The sequence below is a fragment of the Cupressus sempervirens genome, chromosome 7, assembly GCF_028749045.1.
Source record: "Cupressus sempervirens isolate cs-2001-9-10 chromosome 7, ASM2874904v1, whole genome shotgun sequence".
Taxonomy (NCBI): domain Eukaryota; kingdom Viridiplantae; phylum Streptophyta; class Pinopsida; order Cupressales; family Cupressaceae; genus Cupressus; species Cupressus sempervirens.
The window spans coordinates 691,330,229-691,340,966 of record NC_143124.1 but is presented as its reverse complement, the minus strand read 5'-3'; positions in this window follow the sequence as shown (position 1 = coordinate 691,340,966).

Here is a 10,738-nt window from a genome sequence, read left to right as displayed (position 1 = left end):
CCAAGGCATCCCCCGATGACACATTGGAACGACAACCGCTGTCGAACCATTTCCCAATGTTGTGCCGATCGAGTTGGCACAGATCCGCTAGACGAGGGCTCCCGTTTTAGATCGAGTTTTAAAATCACCAAGAAGACGCGGTGAGGGCTGGCAACCGCTGCCAAACCTTTGTCCGGAATTGCGCTAGCTGAGTGACTAGAAAACATGCTTTACGCGATAGGCACGCAAAAAATTTTGCTAGAGCGCCAAGCACCCACCTCATGGCTAGAGACAAGGGCTCGCCATTAGATCAACTTCGAAATCGCTGAACAGACGCGCTGTAGAATGGCAACCGCTGCCAAGTCTCTTCCGTAGTTGCGTCGGTCGAGTGATCGAAGAAGGTGATCTAAGAGAGGGTCCAAGCGTAGGCATTCGTTGGGGGATTCGCGCCGATGGCATAAATTTATGCAATACCCGAGCAAGCAACACCGGACGGAGGTGCTAGACGAGGGCTCCCGTTTTAGATCGAGTTTTAAAATCACCGAGTAGACGCGGTGAGGGCTGGCAACCGCTGCCAAACCTTTTTCCGAAATTGCGCCATCTGAGTGACAAGAAAACATGATCTAAAGGAGAGTCCAGGAATAGCACCCTCGAGGGTGGGCTTCACGCCCCTCTAATTGATTCAACGTCGGCGTCCACCGTTTCAAAATCCGACATATCCATCCGCCCTGACAGCGGCGTTGAATCAATGAGGGGGGCACGGGAGAGGCTCGCGGACACCACCTCTCCCCTTGTAGCCGCGATAGGCAAGCAAAAAATTTTGCTAGAGCGCCAAGCACCCACCTCATGGCTAGAGACAAGGGCTCGCCATTAGATCAACTTCGAAATCGCTGAACAGACGCGCTGTAGAATGGCAACCGCTGCCAAGTCTCTTCCGTAGTTGCGTCGGTCGAGTGATCGAAGAAGGTGATCTAAGAGAGGGTCCAAGCGCAGGCATTCGTTGGGGGATTCGGCGCCGATGGCATAAATTTATGCAATACCCGAGCAAGCAACACCGGACGGAGGTGCTAGACGAGGGCTCCCGTTTTAGATCGAGTTTTAAAATCACCGAGTAGACGCGGTGAGGGCTGGCAACCGCTGCCAAACCTTTTTCCGAAATTGCGCCATCTGAGTGACAAGAATACATGATCTAAAGGAGAGTCCAGGAATAGCACCCTCGAGGGTGGGCTTCATGCCCCTCTAATTGATTCAACGTCGGCGTCCACCGTTTCAAAATCCGACATTTCCATCCGCCCTGACAGCGGCGTTGAATCAATGAGGGGGGCACGGGAGAGGCTCGCGGCAACCACCTCTCCCCTTGTAGCCGCGATAGGCACGCAAAAAAGTTTTGCTAGAGCGCCAAGCACCCACCTCATGGCTAGAGACAAGGGCTCGCCATTAGATCAACTTTGAAATCGCTGAACAGACGCGCTTTAGAATGGCAACCGCTGCCAAGTCTCTTCCGCAGTTGCGTCGGTCGAGTGATCGAAGAAGGTGATCTAAGAGAGGGTCCAAGCGTAGGCATTCTCGTTGGGGGATTCGCGCCGATGGCATAAATTTCTGCAATACCCGAGCAACACCGGACGGAGGTGCTAGACGAGGGCTCCCGTTTTAGATCGAGTTTTAAAATCACCGAGTAGACGCGGTGAGGGCTGGCAACCGCTGCCAAACCTTTTTCCGAAATTGCGCCAGCTGAGTTGACAAGAAAACATGATCTAAAGGAGAGTCCAGGAATAGCACCCTCGAGGGTGGGCTTCATGCCCCTCTAATTGATTCAACGTCGCCGTCCACCGTTTCAAAATCCGACATATCCATCCGCCCTGACAGCGGCGTTGAATCAATGAGGGGGGCACGGGAGAGGCTCGCGGCAACCACCTCTCCCCTTGTAGCCGCGATAGGCACGCAAAAAATTTTGCTAGAGCGCCAAGCACCCACCTCATGGCTAGAGACAAGGGCTCGCCATTAGATCAACTTCGAAATCGCTGAACAGACGCGCTGTAGAATGGCAACCGCTGCCAAGTCTCTTCCGTAGTTGCGTCGGTCGAGTGATCGAAGAAGGTGATCTAAGAGAGGGTCCGAGCGTAGGCATTCGTTGGGGGATTCGCGCCGATGGCATAAATTTATGCAATACCCGAGCAACACCGGACGGAGATGCTAGACGAGGGCTCCCGTTTTAGATCGAGTTTTAAAATCACCGAGTAGACGCGGTGAGGGCTGGCAACCGCTGCCAAACCTTTTTCCGAAATTCCGCCGTCTGAGTGACAAGAAAACATGATCTAAAGGAGAGTCCAGGAATAGCACCCTCGAGGGTGGGCTTCATGCCCCTCTAATTGATTCAACGTCGCCGTCCACAGTTTCAAAATCCGACATATCCATCCGCCCTGACAGCGGCGTTGAATCAATGAGGGGGGCACGGGAGAGGCTCGCGGCAACCACCTCTCCCCTTGTAGCCGCGATAGGCACGCAAAAAATTTTGCTAGAGCGCCAAGCGCCCACCTCATGGCTAGAGACAAGGGCTCGCCATTACATCAACTTCGAAATCGCTGAACAGACGCGCTGTAGAATGGCAACCGCTGCCAAGTCTCTTCCGCAGTTGCGTCGGTCGAGTGATCGAAGAAGGTGATCTAAGAGAGGGTCCAAGCGTAGGCATTCGTTGGGGGATTCGCGCCGATGGCATAAATTTATGCAATACCCGAGCAACACCGGACGGAGGTGCTAGACGAGGGCTCCCGTTTTAGATCGAGTTTTAAAATCACCGAGTAGACGCGGTGAGGGCTGGCAACCGCTGCCAAACCTTTTTCCGAAATTGCGCCATCTGAGTGACAAGAAAACATGATCTGAAGGAGAGTCCAGGAATAGCACCCTCGAGGGTGGGCTTCATGCCCCTCTAATTGATTCAACGTCGCCGTCCACCGTTTCAAAATCCGACATATCCATCCGCCCTGACAGCGGCGTTGAATCAATGAGGGGGGCAAGGGAGAGGCTCGCGGACACCACCTCTCCCCTTGTAGCCGCGATAGGCACGCAAAAAATTTTGCTAGAGCGCCAAGCACCCACCTCATGGCTAGAGACAAGGGCTCGCCATTAGATCAACTTCGAAATCGCTGAACAAACGCCCTGTAGAATGGCAACCGCTGCCAACTCTCTTCCGTAGTTGCGTCGGTCGAGTGATCGAAGAAGGTGATCTAAGAGAGGGTCCAAGCGTAGGCATTCGTTGGGGGATTCGCGCCGATGGCACAAATTTATGCAATACCCGAGCAAGCAACACCGGACGGAGGTGCTAGACGAGGGCTCCCGTTTTAGATCGAGTTTTAAAATCACCGAGTAGACGCGATGAGGGCTGGCAACCGCTGCCAAACCTTTTTCCGAAATTGCGCCATCTGAGTGACAAGAATACATGATCTAAAGGAGAGTCCAGGAACAGCACCCTCGAGGGTGGGCTTCATGCCCCTCTAATTGATTCAACGTCGGCGTCCACCGTTTCAAAATCCGACATTTCCATCCGCCCTGACAGCGGCGTTGAATCAATGAGGGGGGGCACGGGAGAGGCTCGCGGGAACCACCTCTCCCATCGTAGCCGCGATAGGCACGCAAAAAATTTTGCTAGAGCGCCAAGCACCCACCTCATGGCTAGAGACAAGGGCTCGCCATTAGATCAACTTCGAAATCGCTGAACAGACGCGCTGTAGAATGGCAACCGCTGCCAAGTCTCTTCCGTAGTTGCGTCGATCGAGTGATCGTAGAAGGTGATCTAAGAGAGGGTCCAAGCGTAGGCATTCGTTGGGGGATTCGCGCCGATGGCATAAATTTATGCAATACCCGAGCAACACCGGACGGAGGTGCTAGGCGAGGGCTCCCGTTTTAGATCGAGTTTTAAAATCACCGAGTAGACGCGGTGAGGGCTGGCAACCGCTGCCAAACCTTTTTCCGAAATTGCGCCATCTGAGTGACAAGAAAACATGATCTAAAGGAGAGTCCAGGAATAGCGCCCTCGAGGGTGGGCTTCATGCCCCTCTAATTGATTCAACGTCGCCGTCCACCGTTTCAAAATCCGACATATCCATCCGCCCTGACAGCGGCGTTGAATCAATGAGGGGGGCACGGGAGAGGCTCGCGGCAACCACCTCTCCCCTTGTAGCCGCGATAGGCACGCAAAAAATTTTGCTAGAGCGCCAAGCACCCACCTCATGGCTAGAGACAAGGGCTCGCCATTAGATCAACTTCGAAATCGCTGAACAGACGCGCTGTAGAATGGCAACCGCTGCCAACTCTCTTCCGTAGTTGCGTCGGTCGAGTGATCGAAGAAGGTGATCTAAGAGAGGGTCCAAGCGTAGGCATTCGTTGGGGGATTCGCGCCGATGGCACAAATTTATGCAATACCCGAGCAAGCAACACCGGACGGAGGTGCTAGACGAGGGCTCCCGTTTTAGATCGAGTTTTAAAATCACCGAGTAGACGCGATGAGGGCTGGCAACCGCTGCCAAACCTTTTTCCGAAATTGCGCCATCTGAGTGACAAGAATACATGATCTAAAGGAGAGTCCAGGAATAGCACCCTCGAGGGTGGGCTTCATGCCCCTCTAATTGATTCAACGTCGGCGTCCACCGTTTCAAAATCCGACATTTCCATCCGCCCTGACAGCGGCGTTGAATCAATGAGGGGGGGCACGGGAGAGGCTCGCGGGAACCACCTCTCCCATCGTAGCCGCGATAGGCACGCAAAAAATTTTGCTAGAGCGCCAAGCACCCACCTCATGGCTAGAGACAAGGGCTCGCCATTAGATCAACTTCGAAATCGCTGAACAGACGCGCTGTAGAATGGCAACCGCTGCCAAGTCTCTTCCGTAGTTGCGTCGATCGAGTGATCGTAGAAGGTGATCTAAGAGAGGGTCCAAGCGTAGGCATTCGTTGGGGGATTCGCGCCGATGGCATAAATTTATGCAATACCCGAGCAACACCGGACGGAGGTGCTAGGCGAGGGCTCCCGTTTTAGATCGAGTTTTAAAATCACCGAGTAGACGCGGTGAGGGCTGGCAACCGCTGCCAAACCTTTTTCCGAAATTGCGCCATCTGAGTGACAAGAAAACATGATCTAAAGGAGAGTCCAGGAATAGTGCCCTCGAGGGTGGGCTTCATGCCCCTCTAATTGATTCAACGTCGCCGTCCACCGTTTCAAAATCCGACATATCCATCCGCCCTGACAGCGGCGTTGAATCAATGAGGGGGGCACGGGAGAGGCTCGCGGCAACCACCTCTCCCCATGTAGCCGCGATAGGCACGCAAAAAATTTTGCTAGAGCGCCAAGCACCCACCTCATGGCTAGAGACAAGGGCTCGCCATTAGATCAACTTCGAAATCGCTGAACAGACGCGCTGTAGAATGGCAACCGCTGCCAAGTCTCTTCCGTAGTTGCGTCGGTCGAGTGATCGAAGAAGGTGATCTAAGAGAGGGTCCAAGCGTAGGCATTCGTTGGGGGATTCGCGCCGATGGCATAAATTTATGCAATACCCGAGCAACACCGGACGGAGATGCTAGACGAGGGCTCCCGTTTTAGATCGAGTTCTAAAATCACCGAGTAGACGCGGTGAGGGCTGGCAACCGCTGCCAAACCTTTTTCCGAAATTGTGCCATCTGAGTGACAAGAAAACATGATCTAAAGGAGAGTCCAGGAATAACACCCTCGAGGGTGGGCTTCATGCCCCTCTAATTGATTCAACGTCGCCGTCCACCGTTTCAAAATCCGACATATCCATCCGCCCTGACAGCGGCGTTGAATCAATTAGGGGGGCACGGGAGAGGCTCGTGGCAACCACCTCTCCCCTTGTAGCCGCGATAGGCACGCAAAAAATTTTGCTAGAGCGCCAAGCACCCGCCTCATGGCTAGAGACAAGGGCTCGCCATTAGATCAACTTCGAAATCGCTGAACAGACGCGCTGTAGAATGGCAACCGCTGCCAAGTCTCTTCCGTAGTTGCGTCGGTCGAGTGATCGAAGAAGGTGATCTAAGAGAGGGTCCAAGCGTAGGCATTCGTTGGGGGATTCGCGCCGATGGCATAAATTTATGCAATACCCGAGCAACACCGGACGGAGGTGCTAGACGAGGGCTCCCGTTTTAGATCGAGTTTTAAAATCACCGAGTAGACGCGGTGAGGGCTGGCAACCGCTGCCAAACCTTTTTCCGAAATTGCGCCATCTGAGTGACAAGAAAACATGATCTAAAGGAGAGTCCAGGAATAGCACCCTCGAGGGTGGGCTTCATGCCCCTCTAATTGATTCAACGTCGGCGTCCACCGTTTCAAAATCCGACATATCCATCCGCCCTGACAGCGGCGTTGAATCAATGAGGGGGGCACGGGAGAGGCTCGCGGACACCACCTCTCCCCTTGTAGCCGCGATAGGCACGCAAAAAATTTTGCTACAGCGCCAAGCACCCACCTCATGGCTAGAGACAAGGGCTCGCCATTAGATCAACTTCGAAATCGCTGAACAGACGCGCTGTAGAATGGCAACCGCTGCCAAGTCTCTTCCGTAGTTGCGTCGGTCGAGTGATCGAAGAAGGTGATCTAAGAGAGGGTCCAAGCGTAGGCATTCGTTGGGGGATTCGCGCCGATGGCATAAATTTATGCAATACCCGAGCAAGCAACACCGGACGGAGGTGCTAGACGAGGGCTCCCGTTTTAGATCGAGTTTTAAAATCACCGAGTAGACGCGGTGAGGGCTGGCAACCGCTGCCAAACCTTTTTCCGAAATTGCGCCATCTGAGTGACAAGAATACATGATCTAAAGGAGAGTCCAGGAATAGCACCCTCGAGGGTGGGCTTCATGCCCCTCTAATTGATTCAACGTCGGCGTCCACCGTTTCAAAATCCGACATATCCATCCGCCTTGACACCGGCGTTGAATCAGTGAGGGGGGCACGGGAGAGGCTCGCGGCAACCACCTCTCCTATATAAGCTATTAGTGCGAGGCTCGCGCTGCATTAGAAATTAGCGAACACAACGACATCCGCCTTAAAAATCCAAATCCTTTAAAATTCCTACCAAACAGCCATTCACGACCCAATTTTTTATGAGGTCGGCAGAGGAGCAAAAGATTGTCATCGGTTAGGAGACGTGAGTTCATGGAGCCAAGGGACTGAAATGGTCATCGAGCTCATCCGATCAACTGGATGAATTTCACCTTGAAGGGGCCCAATCCAAAAGTTCCGGAGGTCATCTCCTGGAACTCTCGAGAACAAGGCCCATCTTACATGCAAACTCTGCTACTGCGCAAACATAGGTTGCAATTAAGGAGAAATTGCGAGGCCGTCGCAATGGCCCGAGGCCAATGGCTCCGACTAAGTCAATTTTCTCTTGCAATCACCATGCCGCCGTTCACAGAGAGATCTCCCCATTCACTTGTGACGCGACGCACAATCCAAGGTCTAGACGCGAGCTCGCCCTTGAAAGAAAGACCACTTTCCAAGACATCCCCCGATGACACATTGGAACGTCAACCGCTGTCGAACCACTCCCAATGTTGTGCCGATCGAGTTGGCACAGAGGCGACCTTAGGGAGCTCCCGCGTAGCAATCGGGATGTGCTTTCGTGCCCATCTCTCACAAAAACCAATGTTAGCTGTGGACAAATTTGGAATCCAAGGGCTCGCATCCATCGATATCGTCGGCACTGAGTCTATATATTCAAAGGCCACGGAGAGGTTCCGATAAGAGAAACTCCCCTGCTCGCTCGCACAAACATCCCAAATTCTAGACACAAGCTCCCGCCCTTAGCATCGCTCTCCAGATCACCGCAATGACACATTGGAACGACAACCGCTGTCGAACAACTCCCGAAATTGTGGCAATGGAGTGAGAAAGAAGAGCAACTTTGGGGAGCCGCGCATAGCAAACGGGCTGTGCTGCTGTGCTTCATTCCGCTCTTATATAGATCCGAAATCGTTGATTTCGTTTGGAATCCGAGGCTGCATTCGTCCTTGCTCAAACAAGCAATGGCTCTTCTAATCGAATGGCCACGGGGAGCTTCCGATAACAAAGGCTCCCTTGTCACTCGTGATGCGCAGGCCAACTGCTAGACGACGGGTCGCCCTTCAGATCGCTGCCCAGGCAACCACCACAACGGCACCATTGGAACGACAACCGCTGCCGAACCGTTCTGAAAATTTTGTGCCAAAGAAGTTGTTGCGTAGAGAACGACTCTGGGGAGAGAGCCCTCGCATAGCAAAATCGGGATGGCTTCACGGCCCTCCCAATAGAAACGATGCTGGTGCCAATATTCCAAAAATCCGAATAACGTGTCTTTCGCGAACACCAGCACTGATTTCTATTGGGGAGGGTCGCCGAGAACTTTTGTTGTCAAAGCTCCCATTGTAAGCCGCGATAGGCACACAAAAAATTGCTAGAGCCCCAAGCACCCACCTCATGGCTAGACAAGGGCTCGCCATTAGTAGATCAACTTCGAAATCGCTGAACAGACGCGCTGTGGAATGGCAACCGCTGCCAAGCCTCTTCCGTAATTGCGTCGGTCGAGTGATAGAAGAAGGTGATCTAAGAGAGAGTCCAAGGCTAGGGATTCGTTGGGGGATTCGCGCCGATAGCAAAAAATTATGCAATACCCGAGCAACACCGGACGGAGGTGCTAGACGAGGGCTCCCGTTTTAGATCGAGTTTTAAAATCACCGAGTAGACGCGGTGAGGGCTGGCAACCGCTGCCAAACCTTTTTCCGAAATTGCGCCAGCTGAGTGACAGGAAAACATGATCTAAAGGAGAGTCAAGGAATAGCACCCTCGAGGGTGGGCTTCATGCCCCTCTAATTGATTCAACGTCGCCGTCCACCGTTTCAAAATCCGACATATCCATCCGCCCTGACAGCGGCGTTGAATCAATGAGGGGGGCACGGGAGAGGCTCGCGGCAACCACCTCTCCCCTTGTAGCCGCGATATGCACGCAAAAAATTTTGCTAGAGCGCCAAGCACCCACCTCATGGCTAGAGACAAGGGCTCGCCATTAGATCAACTTCGAAATCGCTGAACAGACGCGCTGGAGAATGGCAACCGCTGCCAAGTCTCTTCCGTAGTTGCGTCGGTCGAGTGATCGAAGAAGGTGATCTAAGAGAGGGTCCAAGCGTGTAGGCATTCGTTGGGGGATTCGCGCCGATGGCATAAATTTATGCAATACCCGAGCAACACCGGATGGAGGTGCTAGACGAGGGCTCCCGTTTTAGATCGAGTTTTAAAATCACCAAGTAGACGCGGTGAGGGCTGGCAACCGCTGCCAAACCTTTTTCCGAAATTGCGCCAGCTGAGTTGACAAGAAAACATGATCTAAAGGAGAGTCCAGGAATAGCACCCTCGAGGGTGGGCTTCATGCCCCTCTAATTGATTCAACATCGCCGTCCACCGTTTCAAAATCCGACATATCCATCCGCCCTGACAGCGGCGTTGAATCAATGAGGGGGGCACGGGAGAGGCTCGCGGCGACCACCTCTCCCGTTGTAGCCGCGATAGGCACGCAAAAAATTTTGCTAGAGCGCCAAGCACCCACCTCATGGCTAGAGACAAGGGCTCGCCATTAGATCAACTTCGAAATCGCTGAACAGACGCGCTGTAGAATGGCAACCGCTGCCAAGTCTCTTCCGTGGTTGCGTCGGTCGAGTGATCGAAGAAGGTGATCTAACAGAGGGTCCAAGCGTGTAGGCATTCGTTGGGGGATTCGCGCCGATGGCATAAATTTATGCAATACCCGAGCGACACCGGACGGAGGTGCTAGACGAGGGCTCCCGTTTTAGATCGAGTTTTAAAATCACCAAGTAGACGCGGTGAGGGCTGGCAACCGCTGCCAAACCTTTTTCCGAAATTGCGCCAGCTGAGTGACAAGAAAACATGATCTAAAGGAGAGTCCAGGAATAGCACCCTCGAGGGTGGGCTTCATGCCCCTCTAATTGATTCAACGTCGGCGTCCACCGTTTCAAAATCCGACATATCCATCCGCCCTGACAGCGGCGTTGAATCAATGAGGGGAGCACGGGAGAGGCTCGCGGCAACCACCTCTCCCGTTGTAGCCGCGATAGGCACGCAAAAAATTTTGCTAGAGTGCCAAGCACCCACCTCATGGCTAGAGACAAGGGCTCGCCATTAGATCAACTTCGAAATTGCTGAACAGACGCGCTGTAGAATGGCAACTGCTGCCAAGTCTCTTCCGTAGTTGCGTCGGTCGAGTGATCGAAGAAGGTGATCTAAGAGAGGGTCCAAGCGTAGGCATTCGTTGGGGGATTCGCGCCGATGGCATAAATTTATGCAATACCCGAGCAACACCGGACGGAGGTGCTAGACGAGGGCTCCCGTTTTAGATCGAGTTTTAAAATCACCGAGTAGACGCGGTGAGGGCTGGCAACCGCTGCCAAACCTTTTTCCAAAATTGCGCCAGCTGAGTGACAAGAAAACGTGATCTAAAGGAGAGTCCAGGAATAGCACCCTCGAGGGTGGGCTTCATGCCCCTCTAATTGATTCAACGTCGGCGTCCACCGTTTCAAAATCCGACATATCCATCCGCCCTGACAGCGGCGTTGAATCAATGAGGGGGGCACGGGAGAGGCTCGCGGCAACCACCTCTCCCATTGTAGCCGCGATAGGCACGCAAAAAATTTTGCTAGAGCGCCAAGCACCCACCTCATGGCTAGAGACAAGGGCTCGCCATTAGATCAACTTCGAAATCGCTGAACAGA